Source organism: Panulirus ornatus, chromosome 31 (genome assembly GCF_036320965.1).
Source record: "Panulirus ornatus isolate Po-2019 chromosome 31, ASM3632096v1, whole genome shotgun sequence".
Classification (NCBI taxonomy): Eukaryota; Metazoa; Arthropoda; class Malacostraca; order Decapoda; family Palinuridae; genus Panulirus; species Panulirus ornatus.
In genome coordinates, this window is record NC_092254.1 from 10,039,583 (window position 1) to 10,052,003 (window position 12,421).

General features: G+C 38.0%; 1 long non-coding RNA gene across 8 annotated transcripts in view; it reads right to left on the reverse strand.

Moving 5' to 3' along the window:
• Positions 1-5,159: 5,159 nt before the first annotated feature.
• Positions 5,160-12,421, reverse strand: part of LOC139758809 (uncharacterized) — a 190,363-nt gene continuing 183,101 nt past the window's right edge. For all 8 annotated transcript variants that reach the window (XR_011714938.1, XR_011714935.1, XR_011714939.1 and 5 more), the window contains 2 exons: positions 10,388-10,562; positions 5,160-5,558 (listed from right to left, as the gene is read on the reverse strand). This is a non-coding gene — a long non-coding RNA (uncharacterized lncRNA). The remainder of the gene's footprint in view (positions 5,559-10,387; positions 10,563-12,421) is intronic.

Sequence of the window (12,421 nt, forward strand, 5' to 3'; positions counted from 1 at the left end):
CTTTTGACATCATTTCTTTAAAGCAAACACTACCTCTCCTGAAGCCAAACTTGTGCTCTGTGCATGCCACTAGCATCTCAATACCCTTCCCCCCAACCTTAAATCCATCTTAACATATGAACTCCTCAGACTTGTACCTCTGCAAATTATACATTCATTTTTGCTCCTCTTTTCTTCATGTACAGGATATATAATGCATTATACCAGTCTTTGGGCACCTCATTTTGTGCCACATACAACGAAAAGTGTGACTAAACTATCAATAACACAATCACCTTTCTTGGGAAACTCATTTGCAGCCCTACTTAAGGTACCTTGCCATATTTCATCTTGCACAAAACTTCTGCTATCACTTTTCATCGTGTCATTCACTATGCTTCAATATTCATGCGACTCTGTTCCAAACACATCACATTTGCCTCCCTTTAATCGACTATATTCAGCAGTCCTTCAAAACATCTATTCCATCTCTTCACATCTTTCTTGCATGTTAACACATCCCCAACCAATCTCTAGTGTTCCTGTTGGTTCTACTCTCCTACTCGTGCTATTTTGCATTCACATTTCCTTCTCTCATTCGGTTCAAGACACTCTCTCACCTGCTTCCCTAGCTCTAGTACCCATCTGATCTGCCACTTTCTATTCTACTCCTAATTGGCTGTAAATACTTTCAACACAGCTCCCCTTTTGTAACTATTGACTTAGCTACCTCAGTCCACACAAATGTCCACATCCTACTCAACTCATCCATACATTTAAGCAATACCTTCCTAAATATCTTCCACATCCTTTTTCTCTTTTTACATTTGTTCTCTGTTTCCTGCATCAGCAAGGCAATACCAGGAACAGACAAAAGCCTCATTGACTCACATCCATTCTCTAGAAGTCATTTGTGATGTACTGAAACCATAGCCCCATATCTGCTCAGACCCCACAGACCTTTCCATGGTTTCCACCAGCCGCCTCATCGCCCTGGTACAGTCACTCCCAGTATGTCTTCCTCCTTATACAAAATCGCTCCAGTGCATGCCTTTCACCCTCCTGCATGTTTTTTTTACTCCATCCTTTGATTTCCAATTTGGTATCCCCCTTCTTGTCCCAACTTCTGACACACATATCCTGTGTTAACCTCTCCTCACTCATTCCACATCTAGGTCCATCCTCTTCAGCTCTCTTAACCACCCTCTTCATATTACCTCACCTTTTATCATTATTTGATCAAACCATGTAACCCCACACATTATCTTCAAACATTCAATTTCTAAAATCTCCAGCCTCCTCTGCACATCTTCATCTACAGCCTAATACTCACATCCTTACAACATTGTTGAGCCTATCTATGTCTCTGATGCGCGTTTCAATTGGAACTCCCTCAAAGGGGTGGCCACAGCAACAGTCTCCATAACTAAAGAACTCAAGTGCTGCTTCTTAGCATCTATGGCCTCACCCTTAACAAGCCACTGACAGAAGGTAAGTATAGCACAGTGTTCGCAGAGGCCTATATCTAATGTTCTTAAAAACTACTTCTATCTAAGGCTCCTAACTACTACTTCTATCTAATGTTTCTACCTTATACTCCTGCCTAAATGTTCCTACCTACTATTTCTATCACTGCTCCTACTATTTTGCTAAAAAGCAAGGCTAGCACAAAGTGCTCACCACAGGAAAATCTAGAGTTATGAAGAATATGCTGCGTGAGTTAAGTGTCACGTGACAAGGAGAGATTGTATGTTTGTGGATAGAATACCAGTACTCCATGTCAGTGGGGCACAAAGAAAAGACAGTTACCTAGGTCAGAGGAGTGCTACTTGACAACCACTAAAGTGCTGGCTTACAATGCTGTCACTAAACCTCCTGATACCCAAGCAGGTAGTACTGGTAATATACCTCCTTGGTCGTTGGTTGCCTACCAATTATTACTACCAATTATTACTACTACCACTACTAAACCTTCAAATATGCCCATTTTCATGCTCCCAGATATCAATCCCTCTTTCCCAGAATCTGCAACCCCTCATCCAGGGTAGGAATACCTTCTGCTCCTGCAGTTCCATCTACTGCCATGTTCACTCTCTGGTGTCTAAAACTTTCTCCATCCAGATGCCCCACCAATCTATCCCTCAGCCCCGCTAAACCTTACAACCTTTCTTTTATTCACATTTACTCTCACTTTTATCCCTTTACACACACTCCCAAATTCAGACACCAACTTCTGCAATTTCTCGCTTCAATCTGCCACCAGTGCTGTGTCATCAGTACACAACAAATGACTCACCAAGCCACTTCACCCCCTACAGACTGCATACTCATCCATCTCTTAAAGATGCACAGGTACTAATAATCATGTAAATCTTGCAATCCACTTTCATTTCTATCCACATCAATCTGGAGTACACCTCCTTACTTCCCTCCTTAGAACTACCCCTTCCTTAGCTTTTGCCCTCACACCATTCCCTGACTTTATCCTTATCCCTCAGACATAGCTATTCTTCCCCTTTACTTTTGAGCTGTATTTCACTTAGAGCCAGAACATTCAGTTTCCTTTCTTCAAACATACTGCTTATCTCTCCTTCCTTCTCATCTTCGTTACATCCACACCATCTATCTATATCTCTGATGCCTATTCCCACCTGGAACTCTCTCAAGGGGGTGGCCTTGATAATAGTTTCCATAACTACGGAACCCCAGCACAGCTGCTTAGCCTTTAGTGCCTCAACCTTAGCAGGCCACTGGGCGAGGGCAACCCCAGTGCAGTGTTTGCAGAGGCTCTTACCTAATGTTCCTAATGACTACTTCTACTAATGCTCCAACCTAAATGTTGCTAACTACTGCTTCTATCTACTGCTCCTACCATTTTGTTTATATAAAAGGCAGGGCTGGCACATAGTGCTCAATGCAAGAATATATAGAGTCAAGATGAAATAGCCGTGTGTGTTATGTGTTGTCAAATGTTATGTACAACTAGATGAGATTGTATTCTGTGGAAAGAATGCCAGTAGTCCATGTGTGGGTGAGGAAGAAAAACGACAGCTATCTATGTCAAAAGAGTGCAATGTGGCAACCACTGAAGTGCTGGCTCACTATGCAGCTGTCACTTTTCCTCCCAATACCCAGGCAGGTAGTACTGGTAAAATGCATCCCTGATCGTTGGCTGCCTACCAACTACTATCACACATTCAGAAAACCCATCCTGAGCCTTTGAGAAGTGTGAGCACTCATTACTTGGCTCCTTCTGAGCCTTCAAGGAGCATGAGCACTCATCACTTGTATCCTTGTTCCATCTTTTTGAAACAAATACCAAGAAAAAAAGGGGGGGTGGTTCCAGTCTCCCCCTCCTCCTTCACCCATCCCTCTATGATGCACAAGGAATATAAAATTCTTTTTCCCTTACCCCAGATCTTGTATATCCCTGATTCAATTTATTCTCAGCCTATGCCATTCTTCACTCAATCTCTGAATCTCTGTATACAGATCACTTTTTCATGCTTCCTCACTTTCACAATCATATACCTAAACAACTGATATAATATTGCCCTATATCAATCCTCAAGCATATCACTTTAGGTCATAGTCAAATTAAACAGATAGTTCAACTGAAATTCCATCCACCTCTGATGCTTTACATTTTATCTTGTGCAAGGCTTTCAATACCTACACCCTTTATGCTATCACATTCTCAATTATATTTGCTCCACATACCACCTCATTTCAAAAATTCCACATCTAACATGTTCAGCATTCCTTGAAAATACTTGCTCCATATCTTTTTCACATATCTATGTGTTGCTACTTTTCCATCAACTCTTGTAAGTGTTATTACATCACTCTCTTATTCGCACAATATGTGCCTCCTTACAAATATATCCACGTACCTTATAAGTTTATTCATTATAAGGTAATAAAACAAGCAATTACTAAGAAACATATTTTTTTGTGTACATTTGTAAAACTATATATTCATATTAAAGTATTGGATAAACTATATGATAAAAAACAAGGGTAAGTACAACTCACATGGTACGAATCCAAGAAACATCATGCATAAAAAATTTTCCAAAGAGGTTTGACTGAAGCACTATTATCACTGCACAGGATAAATCATAAACACAGTATAATACTAGGGGAAAGTATCCAAATATCCAAGAATCAATCACCATGCATGATGTTTTTTGAAAATGATGCTTGACTGAAGTCCCACCTTTATATTAGGTACAAGATCCTTTTGTTTCAAGTTCAACTTGAGAATTTCACTGAAAAAGACCAGCTGCAATGATACAGCAACAGTTATGGTAAACATTTAAGACATTGTTCCCATGTAGCGAAAACTGAACACTGAGTATACAGATATAACCTATACCACAAAACTTGTCACAAGCCATAACATATTACTTTTACACACATCATGATAATGAGTTAATCTTTTCAGACCAAATATTTTATTTATCTAAATCTAAGCCTCTAAATCTGATCCTCTGTATACACTGCACTGCCAGTGGCCTGTTAAGGGTGAAGCATTAAATGCTAGGAAGTGGCACTGGAGTTCACTAGTTATGGAGACTCTATTGCCATGGCCACCCCTTGAGGGAGTTCCAGAAGGGAATAGGCATCAGAGATACATATAAATATATAGATAGATAAAGCTAAAAAACCTGAGTATTTAGTAATACATTCTGAAACAGCTTTACAATGTACTTAATACACTGTAAGTTGTTTTAAACTGCTTTTTCTTGTACTGATGCACAACATATCCATACTTAAGTTATAACCATGAAACTGAAAATGAGAACCTTTATTTTCAGTTCCATGATCATAATGTAAGTATGAACTCATTGTGCACCAGTACAAGAAAAAGCAGTTTAAAACAATTTACAGCATTTAGCACCATGTATTTCTATCTATCTAAAACTAGCTTTCATAAGCCCAACTGATGCCATCAAAATATTGAAATAAAGAACCCCAAATGAAGACACTTATCGCTAACTAAACCTGCAGGAGGCATCGCCTTTATTTGTTCTTCCATCGCACAAACTACACAAATTACTGGAACAGTTGTTCACAACGTATCTGCTCAATTTTTCACATTCTAAGATTCCTGATGATGATTACTACTCTCCAGTTATGCGAGGTCTGATCACTGCACAGAGATTAAAACAGACAGATTATCCAGAAAATATTTATTTCTGCTTTGGTTTGGTACACATCATCTGTGATACTAAATAATACTACAGGATCAACAGTTGCACATTTTTCTATTCACGTTATACTATAAGAAAGTCATACCTTACAAAACTGAGCCACAGATTGATCTATTAAAGATGACATCACATACAAAATATCACAACATGTACACATAGAAAAGGAAAGGCACTGTCACATGTTAACAGTGAGAAACATTCAAGTGTTCAAACAACCTCAGGTAATGCCAACATCCTTCAGCTCTCATGAAGAGGTTTCACACTATGCAATCATAAGGGTCCTCATTCTAAACGGTGGTGTCTGGCTTCCACTTCATCAATGTACTCTATCCTTTCTGAGGACTCCAGAGCTGAACTACAGGCCTAATGGAATAAAAAAAGAAAGATATCAATTCAACGCAAAACTTTCCGACTACAGTAGTCCAAACAATAGAGTTTGACATTTCTAAGTTAGGATATCAATATAAACCGCAAAATTAGCTAAACTAAAAGCCATTTGGAATGTCTCTAGTGCTATAAATTGGTAGTGATTCTTCAAAGAACCTGTGGAAGAAATACAGTGCCCAGAAGCAAATTTCCCAAAATGAAGCGCCTGAGGCACATGAAGGCAGGTTGCTGGTGCTCACATCATTAGAAACACTAGTACTAGCAACCAGAAGTATAATAATTTCACCCTGAGAGCGTCATATGCTTGTACCCACAATAAACCTTAGCCTTGCATTACCTCTGATAATGCATGGGGACAACATTTTTGCAAAAACTATATATCTTTTGATATTACTTCTCACAAGTCTCACTTCCACAAGCTCAACACCCTCTTCCCCCTATATTATTTCCTCTTTTTCAAAACCCTCAACATATCCCACAAGCTGTCCCTTTCAAACTCATTCATATCCAAGAGTCTCTTTTTTGCACGCCTATCAATTAATACGTAAGCCAATTATGCCCACTGACCATCTTTCCTACTCATCCATGTATGCTTGTGTATGTCCCACTTTTCAAACCAGGTATTACCAATCGCCAGTCATGTTTCAGTACACAACACCCCAGGCTAATCACCATTTGCATTCATATTACTGCAAACCTCATGCACCCCAATTATACCGTCAACTACAACATCACTTACTTTCACATTTAAATCACGCATCACAAATACCCAGCATCTTGCATCATAACTGCTGATGCACTCACCTTGATGCTTTGAAAAGACTTGCCTTGTATCACCTTTCTTCTTGTGGCCATGTGCATAATCACAAATAATCACCCAACTCTTGTAACCCACTTTCATTTTCATACACATAAGTCTGGAGCTCACTCCCTTACATTTTTTCACACATTCCAACTCCTACTTCAGCTAGAGTGTATCCCTTTCTTTAGCTCTCACTAATTCCTGAATTTACCCTAAAGACATTTCCAACCCATTCTTCCCCCTTATCCTTAAGCTTTGTTTCATTGAGCCAGAACATCCAGATTCTTTTTTTCAGAAATAACACCAATTTTCCCTTCATTTAACCTTTACTACATTCACACATTCAGACACCTCAGCCTGGGTCATCGAGGAGGATGAGCACTCCTTGCTTGACTTCTTCAGTTCCATCCTTTGGAAATTGAAATACAAGGAGAGGAGGTTTTCAGCCACCAAATTCCACCCCTCTTAGTTACCGTCTGTGACAGGCAGGGAATACATGGGTAGAATTCTTTCTCCCGTATCTCCAGAGATACTATGCATCAATGAGAAAAATTTCTAATAAGGAACTGCATTATGCCTGATTCCAGTTAACACATAAGAAAATGTAACTACCACACAGTACTGTACATCTAAATTAACAAAATCACTTCAGTCATGATCCTTAACACTTAAAAAAAAGTTTCTAAAGTAAATAAAGGTCCCCATCTTAAGTTTATGTTTCTGGACAACCTGTTGCAAGTCAAATCTGTTGGAAGTAAAATTACCAAAACTCATGTTTTTCCCAATGTAATTCTTAGCAATGGAATGTAATGTATATGAAACATTTCAGTTTTCTACCCACATGCGGTATCACAGTTTGTCATGACTTGACTAAGACAACAGCCAGTGAAAACTTACTGACAAAGGTACTATACTGAAACATGGTGATGATGGCTTTATGTGTTGCTTGAGAGGGAAAGAAAGGAATAAGGATTACTGGGACAGAGAGGGAGAGTCTCAAGGGTTATTAATATCACTCCCAGAATTATTCAATTCATCAACTGATGCCACAGGCTTATCTTCATCACCACCTTAATCATCTCATTTAGCAGCTGCTTCGACTGGAAGATACCTAGAGTTACTGACATTCTTACACTTACTGTGGATGTAATATATACAGTAATATAGCAGTAGTGAGCACAAACAAACATATTGTTCCAGTTGGTGGGATAAAAATCACAAGGTATTTTCCTGTGGCATTCTAAAAATGTGTATCATAAGAACCCGATATCCTTAAAGTAGTTGCAGTGATATAATTCATTTATCAAATTACATTCTTTTTGAAATAAAAAATGGATAGATGAAAAACTTTCACTTTTTCAATGTGCTGCAAATTGCATTGTTATAAGTCAACAGAACATAACATAATTCATAATTGCTGTAAATCAAAAATGTATCTCAAACCAACCTTATAACTCAAAGCTTTGTAATAGAAACATCAACATATCAGGCAACAAACTACACTCCAGAATGGATGTTTCATCATTAAGATAAAATACACAGGTCACTGAGTTTGCATATTTTGATTTGTACTTCATTTCATCTCATTTTCTTATATTCTCCATTTCAAAATATTCAGAAATCATGTGATGAACATGTTACGGCTGGAGCTTAAAAAAATCTCATTTTTGCATTCACTAGATGATTGGCACTATTTGACTAAAACAGATCTTTGACCCTCCCCTTTTAATTCATCCATCTCACTCAATACTAAATCAAATGTTTCAGGCAAGTTTTCAGGTTTATTCAATACTTAACCAATCTGAGGTTCCAATTGTAAAACTGAAAATATCACAACTTTTCCTCTTTTTCTCGTGTTAAAAATCTTCTTTGTTTTACTATGACTGCAACAATTTTCATGTATGTTATGCATACCACCCTATAGACTTTACAGAGAATGTGATCAAATGTTTATCCCCCAGGTCATTTGAATCCAGAGTAAAAACTGTAATTCAGTTAGGAATTCTATTCATAAATATATAAATGATAGTACAACAATGATTCTAGCTTATCATTACAGTATAACCCAGCATATAGCAGGTTTGGATGGTATTGCAGTGGAATCTATTAAAAAAGGGGGTGACTGTATTGTTGACTGGTTGGTAAGGTTATTTAATGTATGTATGACTCATGGAGAGGTGCCTGAGGATTGGCGGAATGCATGCATAGTGCCATTGTACAAAGGCAAAGGGGATAAGAGTGAGTGCTCAAATTACAGAGGTATAAGTTTGTTGAGTATTCCTGGTAAATTTTATGGGAGGGTATTGATTGAGAGGGTGAAGGCATGTACAGAGCATCAGATTGGGGAAGAGCAGTGTGGTTTCAGAAGTGGCAGAGGATGTGTGGATCAGGTGTTTGCTTTGAAGAATGTATGTGAGAAATACTTAGAAAATCAAATGGATTTGTATGTAGCATTTATGGATCTGGAGAAGGCATATGATAGAGTTGATAGAGATGCTCTGTGGAAGGTATTAAGAATATATGGTGTGGGAGGCAAGTTGTTAGAAGCAGTGAAAAGTTTTTATCGAGGATGTAAGGCATGTGTACGTGTGGGAAGAGAGGAAAGTGATTGGTTCTCAGTGAATGTAGGTTTGCAGCAGGGGTGTGTGATGTCTCAATGGTTGTTTAATTTGTTTATGGATGGGGTTGTTAGGGAGGTGAATGCAAGAGTTTTGGAAAGAGGGGCACGTATGAAGTCTGTTGGGGATGAGAGAGCTTGGGAAGTGAGTCAGTTGTTGTTCGCTGATGATACAGCGCTGGTGGCTGATTCATGTGAGAAACTGCAGAAGCTGGTGACTGAGTTTGGTAAAGTGTGTGAAAGAAGAAAGTTAAGAGTAAATGTGAATAAGAGCAAGGTTATTAGGTACAGTAGGGTTGAGGGTCAAGTCAATTGGGAGGTAAGTTTGAATGGAGAAAAACTGGAGGAAGTAAAGTGTTTTAGATATCTGGGAGTGGATCTGGCAGCGGATGGAACCATGGAAGCGGCAGTGAATCATAGGGTGGGGGAGGGGGCGAAAATCCTGGGAGCCTTGAAGAATGTGTGAAGTCGAGAACATTGTTTGAAGGAATAGTGGTTCCAACAATGTTGTATGGTTGCGAGGCGTGGGCTATGGATAGAGTTGTGCGCAGGAGGGTGGATGTGCTGGAAAGGAGATGTTTGAGGACAATGTGTGGTGTGAGGTGGTTTGATCGAGTAAGTAATGTAAGGGTAAGAGAGATGTGTGGAAATAAAAAGAGCGTGGTTGAGAGAGCAGAAGAGGGTGTTTTGAAATGGTTTGGGCACATGGAGAGAATGAGTGAGGAAAGATTGACCAAGAGGATATATGTGTCGGAGGTGGAGGGAACGAGGAGAAGTGGGAGACCAAATTGGAGGTGGAAAGATGGAGTGAAAAAGATTTTGAGTGATCGGGGCCTGAACATGCAGGAGGGTGAAAGGCGGGCAAGGAACAGAGTGAACTGGATCGATGTGGTATCGATGTGGTATGCCGGGGTTGACATGCTGTCAGTGGATTGAATCAGGGCATAAGAAGCGTTTGGGGTAAACCATGGAAAGTTGTGTGGGGCCTGGATGTGAAAAGGGAGCTGTGGTTTCGGGCATTATTGCATGACAGCTAGAGACTGAGTGTGGACGAATGGGGCCTTTGTTGTCTTTTCCTAGCGCTACCTCGCACACATGAGGGGGGAGGGGGATGGTATTCCATGTGTGGCGAGGTGGCGATGGGAATAAATAAAAGGCAGACAGTGTGAATGGTGTGCATGGGTATATATGTATGTGTCTGTGTGTGTATATATGTGTACATTGAGATGTATAGGTAGGTATATTTTTGTGTGTGGACGTGTATGTATATACATGTGTATGGGGGTGGGTTGGGCCATTTCTTTCGTCTGTTTCCTTGCGCTACCTCGCAAACGCGGGAGACAGCGACAAAGCAAAATGAATAAATAAAAAATAGAGAAAACTTACTTTTTATATCTGGCAGATTTATACAGCATAACAAGCCTGACATTCAGTCAGACCAAAAACTTATGAGTGGTGTGTTATCCATGGATGACTTTTCCTTTCCTTTTCACAGGGAAGTTTGTAAGACTATTGACATTCTGTCGAAGGGAATGATACATCCCTCCACTGCAAAAACAACCTGTAAGAATTAAAAGATACATAATTAGCAAACCTTTTCAATGTTTTTCTTGAAACATGCTACATCATAATAATTTTCAAGAAGTCATTTACAATAACGTTTCATCATATATATATTACGATGAAACCTTCATTAAGCTTGGAAAAAAAATCCACATAATGCATTTTGAGGTGCATAATCTCCTTAATAACATTCAATTGACACAAAAATCTACTAAGGAAAGCCTGACATAGACTAAGGAGAGAGGGTGATACTTTACAAAACTGTCTGCATACTGGTTAGTGGTATATGATCTGAAACATTGGTGGGAAACGAACGGTCAAATATGAAAAAAAATAATTACAAATATCTTGACATTATATATTCAAAGGCACATTAATCTATAGAATATAAAGGTGTACAGTATTAAGCCACTGAAGGCATGTACCATATCTAAAAGGGAATTACTTTTATAATGTAACAACTTTGTGTACGTGCTGGAAAATCATGAGTTAAATACTATATTCATATAAAAGATCGATCCTAAAGCCTGCTATTTACCAAGATGAGTTTCTTTGCACTGATATTTATGTACAGGAACATCAATTTAGAAACAAAAAATTTTCACAAGTCTCTTGGTCCTGGGCATTCTGGACCTCTGATACATGACTTCTATCTGAAATCATACATCATTAAGTTGGTCAAATCTAAATATTGAAAATGGATGAAATAATACTTTGGTACAGTGAAGAGAACGTTTGGAGTAAAGAAGAAATCTGATTTGTCTTTTATAGCAATGCATAAATGACAGACATGACAAGTGTTTCTGATAAGCGTCATGTGGTCTCCCATAAAGTATGAAACTCCAATAGCAACATACGAAGCATAACAACCAAACAGATACAGGAACATAGTTAAGAAGAAAACTTTTGCTAATTCTAAGATATGTGCTACTCTGACACTCCCAAATACTGTACTATCTTCATGTATGACTTTTTTTCGTTAATGCAAGAATAAAAGTGAGATTACTTTTATTTCAAATTTGGAATACAACACAATGAAACCTGCCTTTATCATAAAAATCAACTATAAATATTCTATGATGTATCAATGGGGGAAAAATAACTGTGAAACATAATATATATAACTCCTTCAAGGTTTACTTACAGAACTTAATTGTATGAAACCAATAACTGGACCTCAGAATACTATTCAGCATAAAAAATATGACCACTATGATTCAAGGAAAAAATTAGTAAAACATATAAAATACACATACCAACAATTCAAGGTATTTCTAAGTATTCAAAACTTTTGTTTCAAACTTAGAATATAACAGTAAAAGACTTCTTTACCTTACTCATCAACCTAAGGTATTCTACAAAGCTTGCTAGGTATGACAAAAAGTGAATAAAGTATTTTTAATGTAATCATTTCAAAGCTTATATACAGAACTCAGTAATTGCAAAACAACATCTAAACCCCAATACCTTAATTGACATGAAAAAACATTACCTATACCTGAATTTTTTAGAATATCTAATATTTAAAGAAAGTGGCAAAATTTGCAGGTGACAGTTCAGAATATTCTTAAGCTTTTGTTTTTTCTTTTCAAAATTGGAATACAAAGAAGATATGGATTCATTAACTATAATATCAACCTAAAGCATTTTATAATGCTTCCAAATCCTAACAGAGCTTAATTGGGAAGTTTAATTGTCAGAAAAAAAAAATTGGAACCCATCATAAAAATCTAGGATTCTTCACCTCAAATATCAATCTTTATCATTTTGAAATACTTTCTAGGCCCAATAAAAAATAAGTAATCTAGTTATTTCAATGCTAAATTACAAAACTTATTGGCTCGAAACATTTGGACA